Below are 16428 nucleotides of genomic sequence, written 5' to 3' on the forward strand. Positions count from 1 at the left end.
TTCATACCAGCTTAGTGAGATAGCATGAGTGATTCCACCGGAACCATGTCATTTAATAGATATGCTCACAATAATCGCATATGGATTCACAATTGAGTGATTAACGCTACTGTAACATCAGTAAGTACGAAACCCATGGAACCCAAACATATCAAATACTATTAGTTTCATCGTGTTATTTAACCTTGTGGTTTTTAATACTAATGGCATTTTGATGTAACTATTTACACTTTTAAAGGTTAAATTAAAAACGTATTTCCAAATCAATATTAGTATGATTAATAGTTTGTACAGTAGAACGTAATTTTGGGATCTCAAACGTGAATTGGAGAATTCAAATTGTGCCCCTCACCAAAAAAAAATCCTTCGGTGCGTCGTTGAAGCAGGCGTTTGACGGTGGTGAATGACCGATGTTATGAAATGTTCTGGCAAAAATGAGAATTTTATTTCAAAAATATTGTTTTTGTTTATAACTTAAAAATTAACTATTAATTGATGGATCTAGCATACATGACTATGAACTAACACGCGGTACACCGCAAGATAATAATTATTTAATATGTATGCATATTAATTAAAACAGTTGGTAGAAAAATATACGAAAATTATATAGTAGGAAAATGTGAAAGAGATAATTGCTATGAAAATTGAAGGGAATTGTTTCCTAAGAATATTTTCGAAGAAAAATGGTCATATTTGCCATTCTCGATTCCTACGATATTACCTACAAACTTCTTATGATCTCTTTTCATAGGAAATTTTTACAAAATTCTTACCGTTTATGATTTTTTTACTAGATAATTTGTAGAAAAATCGTAGAAAAATGGAAGAGAATCCTTGTTTCCTACCATTTTCATAAGATATATGCGGTAGAAGTTCGATCATTTTTTTTTGTAATACATGGCAATAAACTTATAAGAATATGAGATCAAGATTCAGTGGTATTGAGGTGTCTGATGATTCTTACTCTTTTGGTTGAACTGATTCATGAAGGTGAATTGCTAACAAAATCTTAATTTGACAATAAAAAAAGATGGTATGACATTATGAGAGTATTTTATGTGTTATGAAAACACCTATGTAAAGTATTTTACTTAATATTTTGCTTATATTTATCATATGTTTTGTTTATTTTTTGGTTAATTTTTACTTTCTCATATTAAAAACTAGAAGTCATCCCGTGCTACGCACGAATTTATCTTACATTGTTGTTCAATTTTAGTAATTTGAAGATTATTAGTTTTTTATTTATTTATTATTTTTGTGATTTTAAAAATATATTGGTCATATTAATTTTTTTCTGGTTCATTTGTTTGATGTTACTTGAGTTTTCATTTTATATGTAGTATAAGTATTAGAGTATTTCAAAAGAGTGTTTATGGTTTTTTTTTCTCTTTAGATTTTCCATACATAAAGCATGTGCATTGGTGAGAAACCCATTGAATTTCTCATCATATAATATTATTTTTTTAATGTAGAAAATTTTTGGAACTTCTTTCTAACATGAGAATTTGTTATAAATATCTTTTTTGAGATACCCCTTTTCAAAAATACTCTATTTTTTGAATATTTCCATTTTTGTCATCTTTTACACAAATTAAAATACGTTAAACTAATTTTAATATTTTTTTAAGGTAAGAGTTCTCTATTTTACATTTAGAAAATAGTTTTAATGGGGTAGGGTTTAGTATTTGAAGTTTAAAATTTAGTCATTTTATACATAGAAACTGGGTACTTTTGAAAATAAACAACATGAAAGAGTATTATTAAAAAGTGACATAGGAAAATGAGTATTTTTAAAAATGCGCTATTTGATACTAAGATTCCTAAAAATATATGATACGAATATACAATTAGCATATACTACTCACTATAGAAGTCAAATTAATCAGATATAATATAGAAATTTGCAACTCATATCATACCATGAGATAAAAACACATTACAAGCTTAACAACATTGTTTTTTAAACATATGATGATGGTAACTTACAATTTTCCTTTTTTATAATAGTTTAAAATACGTTTTTTCTTAAAGATGAAGACTAATAAGAAACTAAATTTACAATGGAAAGACTCATATGCATCGTCCAATAAGAAGAAGTTTTAGTCTGCTTTACCACATGAATGCCTAAAAGAAAAGAAAAATAATAGAGATTCTAAAATATAAGAAATGAACAAAACCTAACATGTTTAACTTATTAAATCATGATAGTTCATTTTTTTCATGATGTAGTAATATTAACACAACCAACAGAAACGACAACCTAAAGTAAAAATAAAACATGGTTCAAGGCCCGACCCATAGGCCAAGCAAGTGAAGCCAAGGATAGGGCATCAATTTTTCTGGGGCATATTTTAGACCAAAAGTGATCAACATGTCAATTAAAACCTAATGTGTACTCCACCACGATCTAGTGGTATCGTTGTAACACTTCAGGATCGAATCCACAGGGACCAAACAATTACACTATGAAATTATGTAGATTAAATATAGCTAAGACAAAAGAGGAAGTTTTGTGAATAAAGTAACTAATCAAAAACAGAAAGTAAATAAGTTGTTTCTAAATCAAAAAGGAAATCATTGGGTGCAGGGAATCAGTTAGGGGTCAGATTCACGAAATTAGATGATGGTTGGGATAGCATTAAACACCGTTCTAGAACTCAAATCACAGTTGTAAAGCTAACCTACTTTCGCAGCATTAACTATCTATGCAATGAATTCACTAAACCCTAAACCGTCGTTTGGATCTAGCAAAACAAGCAAGCAATAACAAGTTCAAGTTTGATCTGTTCACAAGGTGCCTTAACTTCAACTTTCGTTGGCTAAGGATCACCTTGCTCACCTATGTTCTTTTCAAGCAAATCAACAACACTTTTGGTACCCCGATGAATTAAACCTAAGATCTTAATCTAGGTGATCAATCTAGCTTAAGCATTAAGAACAACAATAGATGAAGAACTCAATAGATTAATCCCCAAGTCTAACAACCTATGTTTAGAAAATCATAATTCCCCTTTGAAACCCGAAACCCAATAGATAAACTACTCAGACATGGAGAAACAGAAACAGCAAATCAAAGATGAAGAAAACATAATTGAATTGCAAAAGAATAGAAAATAGGGTTTAGAAATCTTCTCCAAAGTGTCAAGAAGGATTAGAGATCTTCTCCCTTTGCTCTCAGTACAAAATAGTCTCAGAAAAATAAAGCTTATGTCTCTGGAGGCCGTGCCTCTAACTTAAATATCAAAATAAAACCCTAAAAGTCGGTTTAAAACAAATAACGAAAACTTGAGTCGGGTATGGGGACTGGTCGATCTCGAAAGGATCAGTCGATCCGGAACGTTTTTCTGCTCTCACTCCATCTGCTGACTAGCTCGATCAGTCTTCAACCAATTTAGCTCCAGATGCATATATTCACCCCCAAAACGCTCAGATTCCTTCCAAAGTCACCTAGAACCTGTAAAGACTCACAAAGGACTAAAAGGACTCTAAAAGCACACTTGGACCTAGGAAAAGACTCAAAACAATCCTAAAAACTACAATTAAAACCCTATAAAATACAGACACATCAATTCCCCCCGACTTGAATCTTTGCTTGTCCTCAAGCAAGAACGGACAGAAACTCAAGAACAGAGAAAAGGTTTGAAAGTGGAAACTCACATTATTCTTGGGAACTTCTTCTTTACACTCTTCATCACATCAAACTGAGAACTACTTTTTGTACTCTGCCCATGATTAGGATCAACACTCCCTACTCTGAACTCCACAGCCTTAGAGAACCTTCAGTCTCCCCATAGTTGTCTCTCTACATCAGATTAGTAAAATAGGTGCGGTCTTACCAAGGGAGTATCGATCATCGAACTGTTGACTCCTTCAACCTCTTATCACCTAAGACCTCCTCTTATGCTCCCTTTCCTCTCTCTTTTCTCACTTCCAAAGGATTGATTTCTCCCTAATTTTCTAGGGTATCATTTTTTTTTTTTTTATCAATCCTTTGCTCTTTTCTTGCGGACAGGTTTCCATGAGTTCCAAAAGATGCACGGGTTTACGCACAACCCTCGGTTCACTTCTTTTATTACCTATATCCTTTTCTTCTTTCTTCTTCTCTCTTTTTTTTTACTGAGTACTGAAGGGAAGAGAGAGGGGAAACATACTTTGCGAGGAGTTGCATGTCTCGTGAGGCTTGAAGGGAGGAGTCTTGTCCAATGTATACCAAGCCCCAAGGTAAGAAATTAAGTCCGGTTTAGTCATTGTCAAAGCTAGAGACAACTTCTGGTTCGACTTAGTGTTCTCCTTGGCGAGTGTCTTTTGGGGCGTGTTGAGACTGCTCACGTTCATTCCAAGCTTCATTCCAAATCAGAGGTACAAAAGTAATCATAAGAGTGTTAGTTCAAAGCAAAAGATTCCTAGGAATGATCATAGTTTCCCATTTTGTTTTTTTTTTGTTTTTTTAGACTCGACAAACTGACTCAAATAAAAGAAAAATCAAAGGAAACAACCACAGAAAACGACATTAGTAACTTGGAGACAGCCCTCCCCCGGACTTACTTCACACCGTCCCGGTGTGAAAGCAAAGCCAAGAAAAGAATGAATCCGACAAAGAAAATAAGAAAATTGAAAAAGAAAAAGAAAGGAAAAGAAACAAAAACCGGTGATCTCGCATCTGGTGCTGGAGTGGTGTTGGCAAGGGTGGTGATGGAATCGACCAATCTCAGGGTTGGATCGACCGATCTGCAACATTATTGAACTTGGAGATACCCACAGCAAACCAACGGGATCGGTCGATCTTTAAGGAGGATCGATTGATCCAAAGCTCCTGGAACAAAAAAAAAAAAAAAAATTCGCATCTTCTGCGTTTGGAACCTATTCCTGAAAACACTTAACACCAGACGTAATTTCACCGTAATAAATACTAAAAACAAAACCAAAATCCTAAGACAAATAAAAAGAAAAGGGTAAACCAGCACAAATCCCATGGGTTGCCTCCCATAAGCGCTTGTTTAAGGTCTATAGCTTGACCGTGGTTTCAGGTGTCAAGTGATAGGAGGATGAGAACTCATATCAGAACAAGCTCTCCAATTTGTCAACTTAAGCTCCAAAGTTTTTTTCAGCATACCATCCATTGCTTCTTGGCCTTTTTCTTTAAACTCCGGAGTAAGGATGGCTTTCACTTTAGAGAAAGGCCGAGATATTCCTTTGCACTTCACCTTGTACTCAATGGTGTCTTTAACATATTTCTGGGGTACCAAGGTTATGTGAAGATCTGGTATTACTCTCTCTATCTTCGGCTTATCTCTCTTCTTAACCCTCTTAGACCTTTTCTCAGAAGAATGAGTGTCTCCATCCAGGACTTCGTTGAGCTCATTCTTATCACCATTCTCTCCCATTGTCATGACATCCACCATCTTCTCATGTTCTACGACTAGACAAGAGCCATGTCGTACAGCTTCATTTGCAGTGATTGCGTTGTAGAAGACTTTATCATCAATGTTAGAGAAAGTGATCCTCTTATTAGGCAAGTCAACAACTGCTCCTACTGTTGCTAGGAAAGGTCGCCCAAGAATCAAAGGCATAACAGAACCCCCGCTCATTTCCACAACATGAAAATCTATAGCAACCAAACAACTCCCAACTTGAACATCTAAATTACTAATGAAGCCTTGTGGAGTCGTGGTGACAGCATTTGCAAACTTAAGAGAGACCTTAGAAGCCTTCATATCATCAATCCCCAACCTCTCTGCAACAGCCTTAGACATCACGTTCACACTGGATCCAGTGTCACAAAGGGAATCCTCAAAGTTCACTCCTAGGATGGAGCATGAAACAACAAATCTTCCTGGATCATCTAACTTGGGTAGTCTTTTCAAAGATGGAGTATGAATGCTCTTCTCTCTAGCCAAAAACGTCTTAACATCCACCAAATCCTTTTCTTCAACCACAACATCATTGTAAACCTTCTTAAACAAAGATATATGCTTTACTGCCTCTGTAAAGGGAATGTCAGCGATGAACTCACTTATAGCTTCTTTGTACCGACCATACTTCTTTTCATCAAGAGGTTTCTTCTCATGTCTTCTTGGAAAAGGAATTTGTGGTCTATAGGGCTTTGGTTCCACAAGAATCGATTCCTTGGTATCTGCATTAGGAACAACTGAGCTGGGTTTTCCCATACCTGCAACAGGGACCGACTGGTCTGGACGTGGAGCGCTTGATCTGAGACTTTTTGAAACTGGTTATGCGTCATCGACGGGATCGGTCGATCTATAAGGGGGATCGGTCGATCCAACTTCTCTGGGGATCAAACTCGAATTATCAAAATATATGGGATCGGCTGGTCTAGTCACAGGATTGACCGATCCCGTCTCTGCAGAAGCCAAACATGAGTTGATCACAACACAACTCAGCCCATCTTCAATCCCACCATGGAGTGTTATAGCATTGCATGACTCTTTGTTCTTAGAGCTAGAAGAAATAGCAGAGACTCTCTTATCAATGGAATCAACACGTGAACTCAACCTCTCAAATTTCCCATTCAAATCATTGAACATGCTATCAATCTTGACATTAATCTCAGCAGAACTTTTCTTATGGCCCTCCAACAGTGCTTGCATCATCAATTCAAGTTTGTTATCTTGTGGAGTTGTAGATGGGGCTTGGTATCCTTGGACATTTGAGCTACTAAATCCAGCACCTTTGTTATGAAATCCTTGCGAGAAGTTACCTTGTTGATTATACAGAGGATACACCTGATCCTGAGGATTCTCAACGTTGGTGCTTCTGTAGGAGAGATGAGGATGATTTCTATAATTTTGATTAAACCCATGAGTCTGATAGTTCCCTTGTCCTCCTACATAGTTCAGCTCCTCTGTCCCCTCAAAACCTGAATTTACTCCAACTTGCTGATACGCACCCGTCTGCCCGTCGCACATGTTGACAGCTTGCTGATCTCTCTTCAAAAGAAGGTCTACCTTCGCAGTGAGACTCTTAATAACATCTATATTCACGGAGCTAACAACACGCACAGAACGATCATACTCATGGCTATGATTGCTGTTACTCGCTGCAAGGTTTTCGATCAAGAGGTTTGCTTCAGCGGCAGTGTTTGTAGAAAATTCTCCTCTGCTGGCAGTATCGAGTGCCATCTGGTACTTCTGGTCAATTCCTCCATAGAAGATATTCATAAGGTTCTCTTGTGAAAAGCCATGATGAGGACAGTCCCTCATATACTCCTTGAATCTCTCCCACGCCTCACAAAAAGACTCTGCACCACCTTGTGAGAAGGTAGTGATCTTGCTCCTTAACATAGTTGATCGTGACTTAGTGTAGAAGTGATTCAGAAACTGTGCTCTACATTGTGCCCAAGTGGTTAGTGATCCTCGGTCCAAGAGGTTTAGCCATCTCAAAGCCTTATCTCCTAAAGAGAATTGGAACAAAGTCAACATGAGGTAGTCATATGGAACTCCATTAGACCTTGTCGTACTAGCCAATCTCTCAAAAGCTTCAATATGGTCTAGTGGGCTCTCTGAGGCTAATCCATTAAACACACGGTTCTGGACCAAATTGATCAGGCTATGCTTGATCTCATAATCTTGTCTCGCAGGAGCAGGAGGTTGAATCGCAGACCGATTCGCAAATAGCCTGTTGTGAGCATCTTCATCCCTCAAAGTAGTTCGCCGTGCTGGTGGGTTTAGCTCAGCCGCATTCTGCTCTCGTGGAGCCTGACATTGTGGAACAGGAGGAGGAGGCGGAATATTGACCTCTTGAGGGTTAGGCTGATGACCATCTGGATTCTGTCCATCCTCCATCTTTTCAGCTTTAGCTTTTGCTTTCCTGTTTTCTCGTTCAAGTAAGGCTAACTCTTCGTTTCTGCAGATTACGCAAATCAGTAGGCTTGTGGCTTCTTGTTTGCATGCACCTAAAACACAAGAGAAAGAACACAAGAACTAATTAGTAAATAAAAAGAATAAATCTTAGACTAAATTTAAATCTAGAATCTCAAAGGCAATCGTTTTGGTCCCCGGCAACGGCGCCAAATTGATCAACAGGTCAATTAAAACCTAATGTGTACTCCACCACGATCTAGTGGTATCGTTGTAACACTTCAGGATCGAATCCACAGGGACCAAACAATTACACTATGAAATTATGTAGATTAAATATAGCTAAGACAAAAGAGGAAGTTTTGTGAATAAAGTAACTAATCAAAAACAGAAAGTAAATAAGTTGTTTCTAAATCAAAAAGGAAATCATTGGGTGCATGGAATCAGTTAGGGGTCAGATTCACGAAATTAGATGATGGATTGGGATAGCATTAGACACCGTTCTAGAACTCAAATCACAGTTGTAAAGCTAACCTACTTTCGCAGCATTAACTATCTATGCAATGAATTCACTAAACCCTAAACCGTCGTTTGGATCTAGCAAAACAAGCAAGCAATAACAAGTTCAAGTTTGATCTGTTCACAAGGTGCCTTAACTTCAACTTTCGTTGGCTAAGGATCACCTTGCTCACCTATGTTCTTTTCAAGCAACTCAACAACACTTTTGGTGCCCCGATGAATTAAACCTAAGATCTTAATCTAGGTGATCAATCTAGCTTAAGCATTAAGAACAACAATAGATGAAGAACTCAATAGATTAATCCCCAAGTCTAACAACCTATGTTTAGAAAATCATAATTCCCCTTTGAAACCCGAAACCCAATAGATAAACTACTCAGACATGGAGAAACAGAAACAGCAAATCAAAGATGAAGAAAACATAATTGAATTGCAAAAGAATAGAAAATAGGGTTTAGAAATCTTCTCCAAAGTGTCAAGAAGGATTAGAGATCTTCTCCCTTTGCTCTCAATACAAAATAGTCTCAGAAAAATAAAGCTTATGTCTCTGGAGGCCGTGCCTCTAACTTAAATATCAAAATAAAACCCTAAAAGTCGGTTTAAAACAAATAAGGAAAACTTGAGTCGGGTACGGGGACTGGTCGATCTCGAAAGGATCAGTCGATCCAGAACGTTTTTCTGTTCTCACTCCATCTGCTGACTAGCTCGATCAGTCTTCAACCAATTTAGCTCCAGATGCATATATTCACCCCCAAAACGCTCAGATTCCTTCCAAAGTCACCTAGAACCTGTAAAGACTCACAAAGGACTAAAAGGACTCTAAAAGCACACTTGGACCTAGTAAAAGACTCAAAATAATCCTAAAAACTACAATTAAAACCCTATAAAATACAGACACATCAAAAAGTTTTAGGTCTTTTATGTAGGAACAACAAGTTTAAATAACATTAATCTAATCCTCATTTACCAACAATTCAAAAGATGAAATAGGTTTTTACATAAACCTAATAAAATGTCATCCGTATATTAGATATATCTACATGCATAATATATTGTTTCCTTATATAAAACTTAAACTTCTAGTTTTCTTTTTCAAATTTATAAAATAAATCTAATAAAAAGTTTCCATATGAGTTATTAGGCAATATGATATTTATTTTTGTATAAATGTTTAAATGGACATGAAAACATTGAAAAGACAAAGAAAAATGTGAGCAAGCAAACGAACTACTATATGGAAATAATTTTTATATTACTATTTTTATAAATTTATTTACAATAATAAAAAGAGTTTTTTAAAAAACATTGTCGTATGACATCCAAAATTGTCGGACCGGCCCATGCAGAGTAGGAAAGACATACATAAACACTGTAATGAATAAATAAATTTGTCAAACATTTTCACATAATTTTTTTCTTCGTAGAATTAATGCGAACAATGATAACATGCAAAAGATTTTAAAAATTATTCAAGAATACCTATTAAAATTTTGAAAGATTTATAAAAATAATATAATTCTTCATAGGAACCTAACGACTGAGATTAAATAATAATGACTGAATATTTGTGTTAAAAGAAGAGTAATTAGGGATTGAATTCTAATTTTATGGAAAACAGAATGAATTCTACTTTTATGGAAAAAGAATTGGTAAGATCTAATGAGGAATAAATGAGTAAGCAATTTGATAATTGCTTACGGAAAACATCCCACCATTAAATTATATAAGACTAAAGGCCAGAAACTAAGAAGGAATGGAAACCCAAAATTTAAAATTTGAGCCAAAAATTTATGAATTGATAAGAGAATTTTTGAGAACACATAAACATCCCACAATCTAACATAATCTAGAATCCTTTCTTGCCCATGAATCATTTATAAGATTGAAACCCATAAATCAAGTTTCACATAATTTAGAATCTGTTTATGCCCCTGAATCATACATAAGATTCAAACCCATATGTATCATTTCGAAATAAAGTATCATCAATTTTTCCTAGGATGAAAACACAAAAAGATAAATGGTGGTTTTAGATCAGCAAAGGCCTACAAATTGTTTTTATTGAAGAAAGAAAAAAGGAAATGTTGAGAGGTTTTATTTTGTTTTGTTTTATTGGCCAGTAGTTACTTAGGTCCAAAATACATATGAATTTAGTTAATTAAGTCCAAACAACAAAATAAGACAGGTGTTAGATAGATAAATGCCAAGTATCATCTCCTTAGCAAAAGTTGAGAAAAACCTTCTCATATTATATAAGATATATGTAAGAACGTGAACTTGCCATCCATTGATTTGCTTCATCAAACATTACAAACTCATGTAAATTTATTTAATTTCAGTGAGATTAAACATGCTTTGAGATCTAACAAAGTATGCAACTAGCTTTCACTTTAATAATACCAGCTTAAAATGTTCATAGCAGCTTAGTGAAATAGCATGAGTGCTTTCACCAGAACCATGTTCTCCAATAGGTATATTCACAATAATCGCATATGGATTCACAATTGACGCTTTTGTAACATCAGTAAGTCCGAAATCCATTGAACCCAAACAAATTAGATGCTATTAGTTTCATCAGGTTATTAACCTTACGATTTTTAATCCTAATGGCATTAATTTTGATGTGATTATTTACTTGATTATTTACACTTTTTTAGGTTAAATTAAAAACGTACTTCCAAATCAATATTAGTATGATTAAATAGTTTGTACAGCAGAATGTCATTTTGGGATCTCAAACGTGAACTGGGGAATTCAAATCTAAAAACCATGGAAGAGATATACACTAGCTCCTAATCCTGATATCTTCTTAATAATAATCAAACATAAAACCCAATGAAGCATTTATTCGAAACGTGATAAAGCCTAAAACCCAACGAAGAAGCCCAACTTTTAAGAGATGAGAGGTCTTACACCCCAATCAAACACTGCCTTTCCGCCATCAGTTTTTTGGTCGACTTGTAGTAAACACCGTATAGGATCAACTGGACCAATCCAAGTGCGCAGCCTATTCCGTTTGGTATCTACAAGAAAAAAGATATCATTACAGAAAATCAGTTGTGTACAAACATATAAAAATTTATTGATCATAATTTTGGGAAAACAAGAACTTCACTGCCATGTACGGGTCGAACGGAAGAAATCCGTAAGCCGTCCAAGCGGAAGCATTAAGTAAACCAGCTAGAGACAGACAAAATGGCATGAATTCCACACTTTTAGTTTCTATCACCATTTTCTACAAAACCAAAAATAAAATAAAAAATTGATTAGTTCAAATTAAAACGCATAAAATAATTTGGTCAGAAGTGAATTCAAAACTCGCTTACCATAATAGATAGAGGAGACATACATTAATGTGTTAAAGATACAAGAGACTATTCCAACACTCAATGTCCTCTGGGACGTTGAGTGTTGGAGAGTCAGTGCCGTTGAAGCAAGGACAGCTACAAAAGCGAGTTCAACAGCTAAAATAGCGGTTATAACCAGCCGTTTCTTTTTGCAGCCACAGAACATGAAAAAAATAACTAGGAAAACAATATTTGTGACGATCCCTATACCACTGAGCAAAGCGAGCAATGCACTATCAGGGTGCACCATAGGAAGGGCATAAAGCATACGAACCAAATAATTCATCAAAGCTGCCAAGTATGGCATTGGGGAGTATTCTTCCACGGATTTCTTTTTCACTATCCCAACAAATGTCGGCCTGAAGGAAATCAGATAGTTATAATATGAAAAATATTTATAACGAAAACAAAAGACATAAGTTTGGAAAAAAAACTTCTCTAAGAGAATATATATATATATATTTTTTTTTTTAATAAAGCAATCGGAAAGAATTCAAGATTTAAGAAGATTATAGTTTTAATAAAGCTAAAACTTACGTAGGGGACAAGAATAGACTGAGAGCACAGACGTTTCCTGCAAGCTGGATCATTCCAAGTAAAAAAACAAAAAAAAATTCAGTAGACAACAGAAAATGAGAGACAGAATTGTTAAGAATTTGTGAGTCAGAACTAACCTATTATCCCTACAATCTCCCGAATGAGGTTCAACTCTGAAGGAACCATATTGGATGCATGTAACAGAGGATGTTGAAGAAAAAATAAGATGAATATGAGGGATGATGAAGAAGGAGAAAAGAAGATGAATTTGAGGGATGATGGAGAAGGAGAAAAGAAGATGAATTTGAGGGATGATGAAGAAGGAGAAAAGAAGATGATCGGGCACAGGGAAGGCAACCCGTATTTATTAGCTAGTAAATTATTTAGTTTGGTGGCTACAAAAAGTTTGAATATTATTCTCTCCTTTGACATGATTTATTAACACCCTCTTAAAGTATTAATTAGAAAAATCTTTGACTAAAAGTTTTGTTTTACTGTCATGATTTTGTACCTTCTGAAAAGAAATATAACATATTTTCTACCCATTACAAAGGAAGTATCGAAATAACTCTGACTAAAAAGAGTTGATATATAAATCTATACTATTAAAACGGAAGCATTTTTAATAAAAATACATAGAATTAGACATTATTACAATGAAATGCCACTGAAATCAGAATAAGGATATGTATAATCTTTGAAGCCAAACAGATCGATATTAATAGGAAGCCAAACAGACTAACATTAGGTATATTGGTCGAACCAAAATTTAATGATATAACACTAAAAAATCGGGTGAAATTTTCTAATGTTTATGGAAATTGAAATTATTATACTACAAAAGCGCAATCAACAAGATAATAACTATCTAATTTTTATGGAAATTGAATTAAAAATAATAATAGTTGCCTAATATTTACGGAAATTATTTAAATTTGTTGCCATAAAAATCTGACTCTTAAATTCAAAATTACATATATGTAAATATATTTAATTTTCTAATATATTTTGAGATATTTCTGGAAACAAATATTTAATTTTAATATAATGATAAATATTTAATTGGGTAACTCATTTGTTAACATAAATAATGTGGTTAATTAAAGAAAACAAATATTGGATTTTCAAAAATGGAAATAAATAACGTTAGTTTTTTAAATTTGTTCAAAAAAAATTAAAATTACTTTTATGAATTAAAACAATAATTACGGAATTATGGACAAATTTATAGTAGTGAAGTTTGTGGACGAACAATTAGGAAATTTATACAATATTTTGGGCAAAAAATATCTTAACAACAAATGAAAAATACGAACAGATATCTTATGTCATACCATTTTCCTATATGTATAACGAAATATTTGTGTGTAAATCCTAGATTATCCTTTTTTGGTCTTCAATTTCGATAGCATATATATTTTTGTTCTATTTGCTAATTGAAGTAGAATCTAATTTTGAGTTTTTTTATTCTTGATTTTAGCTAATGGAGGAATGGAGCATGGAGACAGTTGTTTCTCCACCTTGTGTGTCAGTATCTCTTCAAAAATATGTACTTTGATCTATTTATTTTTGAATATTACTTAGTTTGTTGACTTGGTAGATTTTATATTATGCTAATTTTGCTCTTTATTTTGCATAACACACCCTTTGATTGAAAGAGTTTATAAATTTATAAATTTATAAATTGATTACACCACTCTTCCGCTCTTCTCAATATCATGATAACTTTTTTTGATGATTTTGTTTTAAGGTGATTTTTGTGTAATATTAATTTGTGTGCTTTGTTTTTGTAGATGGCAAACTTTGGTTCAATAATTTGGACTTGGGAATCAAACTCATAGGTATGTAATACACATAAACATTAAGATTCTAATTGTTGTTAATTTTTAATGTTTTTTAAATTAGCTAATAATTTGGTTGTGTTTATGCAGGGTCAAAGGTCAACATAGTCGAGAAGCCTACGAAACTGTCTCTTTTTTTTTCAAAACAAAATTGTCTATTAATTTCATGTTAATAAATCTTTATGTTCATACAGAGAATAAATGACTACTAAACCTGAAAATTATGTACAATTCCAACTCATCCTAAGACAAGGATCACACAAGAAGAAACTATGAAAATCATTTTATAATAGCTTGGCTGCAGTCATCAAACACACACAAAGATGTCCGTCTTTTTTTGTGAGATTAGTAGTGCGAAGAAGAAAGCATGTAGGTTAAAACATGAAGTAGTAAAATCAAAGAACTTGTGATTAATTTTATTGTATTTTGATTTTTCAACAGGCAAACAACATGTTGTATAGAAAATTAGTGTATCCATCCACACGTTTATTAATATATAAATCACATTTTTTGTTTTTTATTTTACCAAGTGTATAATGAATGAAGGAAAACAAAAATCGACTCCTAGAATATCAAAAGTTTTATACCCAATATTTTTGAAATCATTTTTAAAAGTTTCCGCAACATATCAGATTATTAAAATCGATACTCTATATATCTAAACTTATTTAATTTGATGGTATATTATTTGTTATTTCCAAAAACGACCATCTAATTTAATATGTTCAATAAAAAATCATCATTTATCTTTTATTTCATAAAAAAGTTTAACAAAAATACTAATTAATTCTGATTATAATAAATAGATCAAAAACAAAAAAAGTGAATTATTAATTATTATTTTTTTCAATTATGAAAACAGTTATTATATTTGTAATATATAATCTAACCACAATTTACTATTTAATAAAGTAGTATATTCTTTATATAAATTTTGGATTTTAGATCCATCAGTATCTCAAAAAATTGAAATATTATCGATTTTCAAAATATTAATTCAAAATATTTACAATGCTGAAATTTTGTGGATCTTGGTTCGTAAGTGGAAAAAAAAAACAATTTTTAACAGTTAAGAATAGTTTTAGTGGATTAATATCATAACTGCTACGATTATAATAAATTCTATGGTGAAAGGATTATTATTTCATTCTCACACATTTATAGCAAACTAATATAATTTTATGTTATAGATCCTATACAACTAAATGTATTTACAAATAAAACCCTCACAAACGTGAGGATCCAAAACACTTACTTATTTCCTTATCTGATAAACTAAAATATATAATATGAAATGTGTAGATTATTATTAAAACCACAGTTATGAGATGAAAAATCATATCTGGGACGTGATATACCACTTTTGTTTTACTATTTTCTGTCCTGAAATAGATGTACCGTCTTTCTCTTATTGTTTTTTTTTTAATGTAGTTATCTTTACGTATAATAAAAGACAAAACTGATCACTTTTTTAGTCTAAACCAAATTATAAACAAATCGAGTACTTAATTGGTATGAGTTCGGTTATATGAATGTTAACATTGCTAAAAAAAATATGTTTACAAACATAACTCCACACATATGTAATATATTATAAATTTAATAGCAAACTTAGCTTTTGAAATCAATCCTGCACGTACGTGCGGGTCTGAATCTAGTAGTGTATTAAAACAAAAACGTTTTTAATTTTCATAAACTTAACGATGTACATTTAATTTAAATATTTGTATAACTTTGTGACAATGGGCCTTGCTTAGTATAAAGACGAGGCTAACTTCGAATGTGTTCTACTTTGTGACATTGTCCTGTGAATTTTGTTTTCACACGTTTAATTTAATTTAGTTCTCTCGTTACATTGGATCAACCAAAATTATTTGAGAGTTAACTTGTGTAAAATTGATTGTTGATTTCCCAACATAAATTGACACTAACCAAAAAATCATTTTAATGCTGAATTATGATAATATGCAAGTTTCTAATGTTTTCAGTCTAAGTTCTCAACTACGAAACATGAATGAACAAACAACCTATAAGTTATATAATGAATGTAAAAAGTCTGCATACTCTTTCAAGAATTGCTTGGTTTGCACCATACTTGGAACATAAGACTACAACGGTTTTACTATACTAACGAAACTACATATCTAGAATGAAATCAATTTTGAATTTAACTCATTTTAAAATGAAAATTAACAAGAAATTAAATATTTTAAAATAAGAAAATCAAAAGCAAAAAAAAGTAAGTTTTATCACATTTTTCTTTTTGTTAAAACAGCTATGATCATATTAAAACTTATAACAACAAAAGAAGCCTCAAAGCCAACTATTTATAAAGAGAAATTTGTTAATATAACATACTAG

At 32.9% G+C, this 16428-nt stretch overlaps 1 non-coding gene and 1 pseudogene across 2 annotated transcripts; one reads left to right on the plus strand and one right to left on the minus strand.

Moving 5' to 3' along the window:
* The first annotated feature begins 7200 nt into the window (after positions 1-7200).
* Positions 7201-7307, plus strand: LOC147926587 (small nucleolar RNA R71). The gene has a single exon (XR_015583190.1). It is a non-coding gene; the product is annotated as a small nucleolar RNA R71 (small nucleolar RNA).
* Positions 7308-11014: 3707 nt separating this feature from the next.
* Positions 11015-12279, minus strand: LOC109129273 (bidirectional sugar transporter SWEET6-like; annotated as a pseudogene). Its single transcript, XR_015581643.1, has 4 exons — positions 12227-12279; positions 11669-12048; positions 11458-11577; positions 11015-11365 (listed from the first exon to the last, which is right to left on the minus strand). The product of XR_015581643.1 is annotated as a bidirectional sugar transporter SWEET6-like (transcript).
* Positions 12280-16428: the final 4149 nt, after the last annotated feature.

Source organism: Camelina sativa, chromosome 15 (genome assembly GCF_030686135.1).
Source record: "Camelina sativa cultivar CO46 ecotype springtype chromosome 15, ASM3068613v1".
In the NCBI taxonomy this organism is placed as follows: Eukaryota; Viridiplantae; Streptophyta; class Magnoliopsida; order Brassicales; family Brassicaceae; genus Camelina; species Camelina sativa.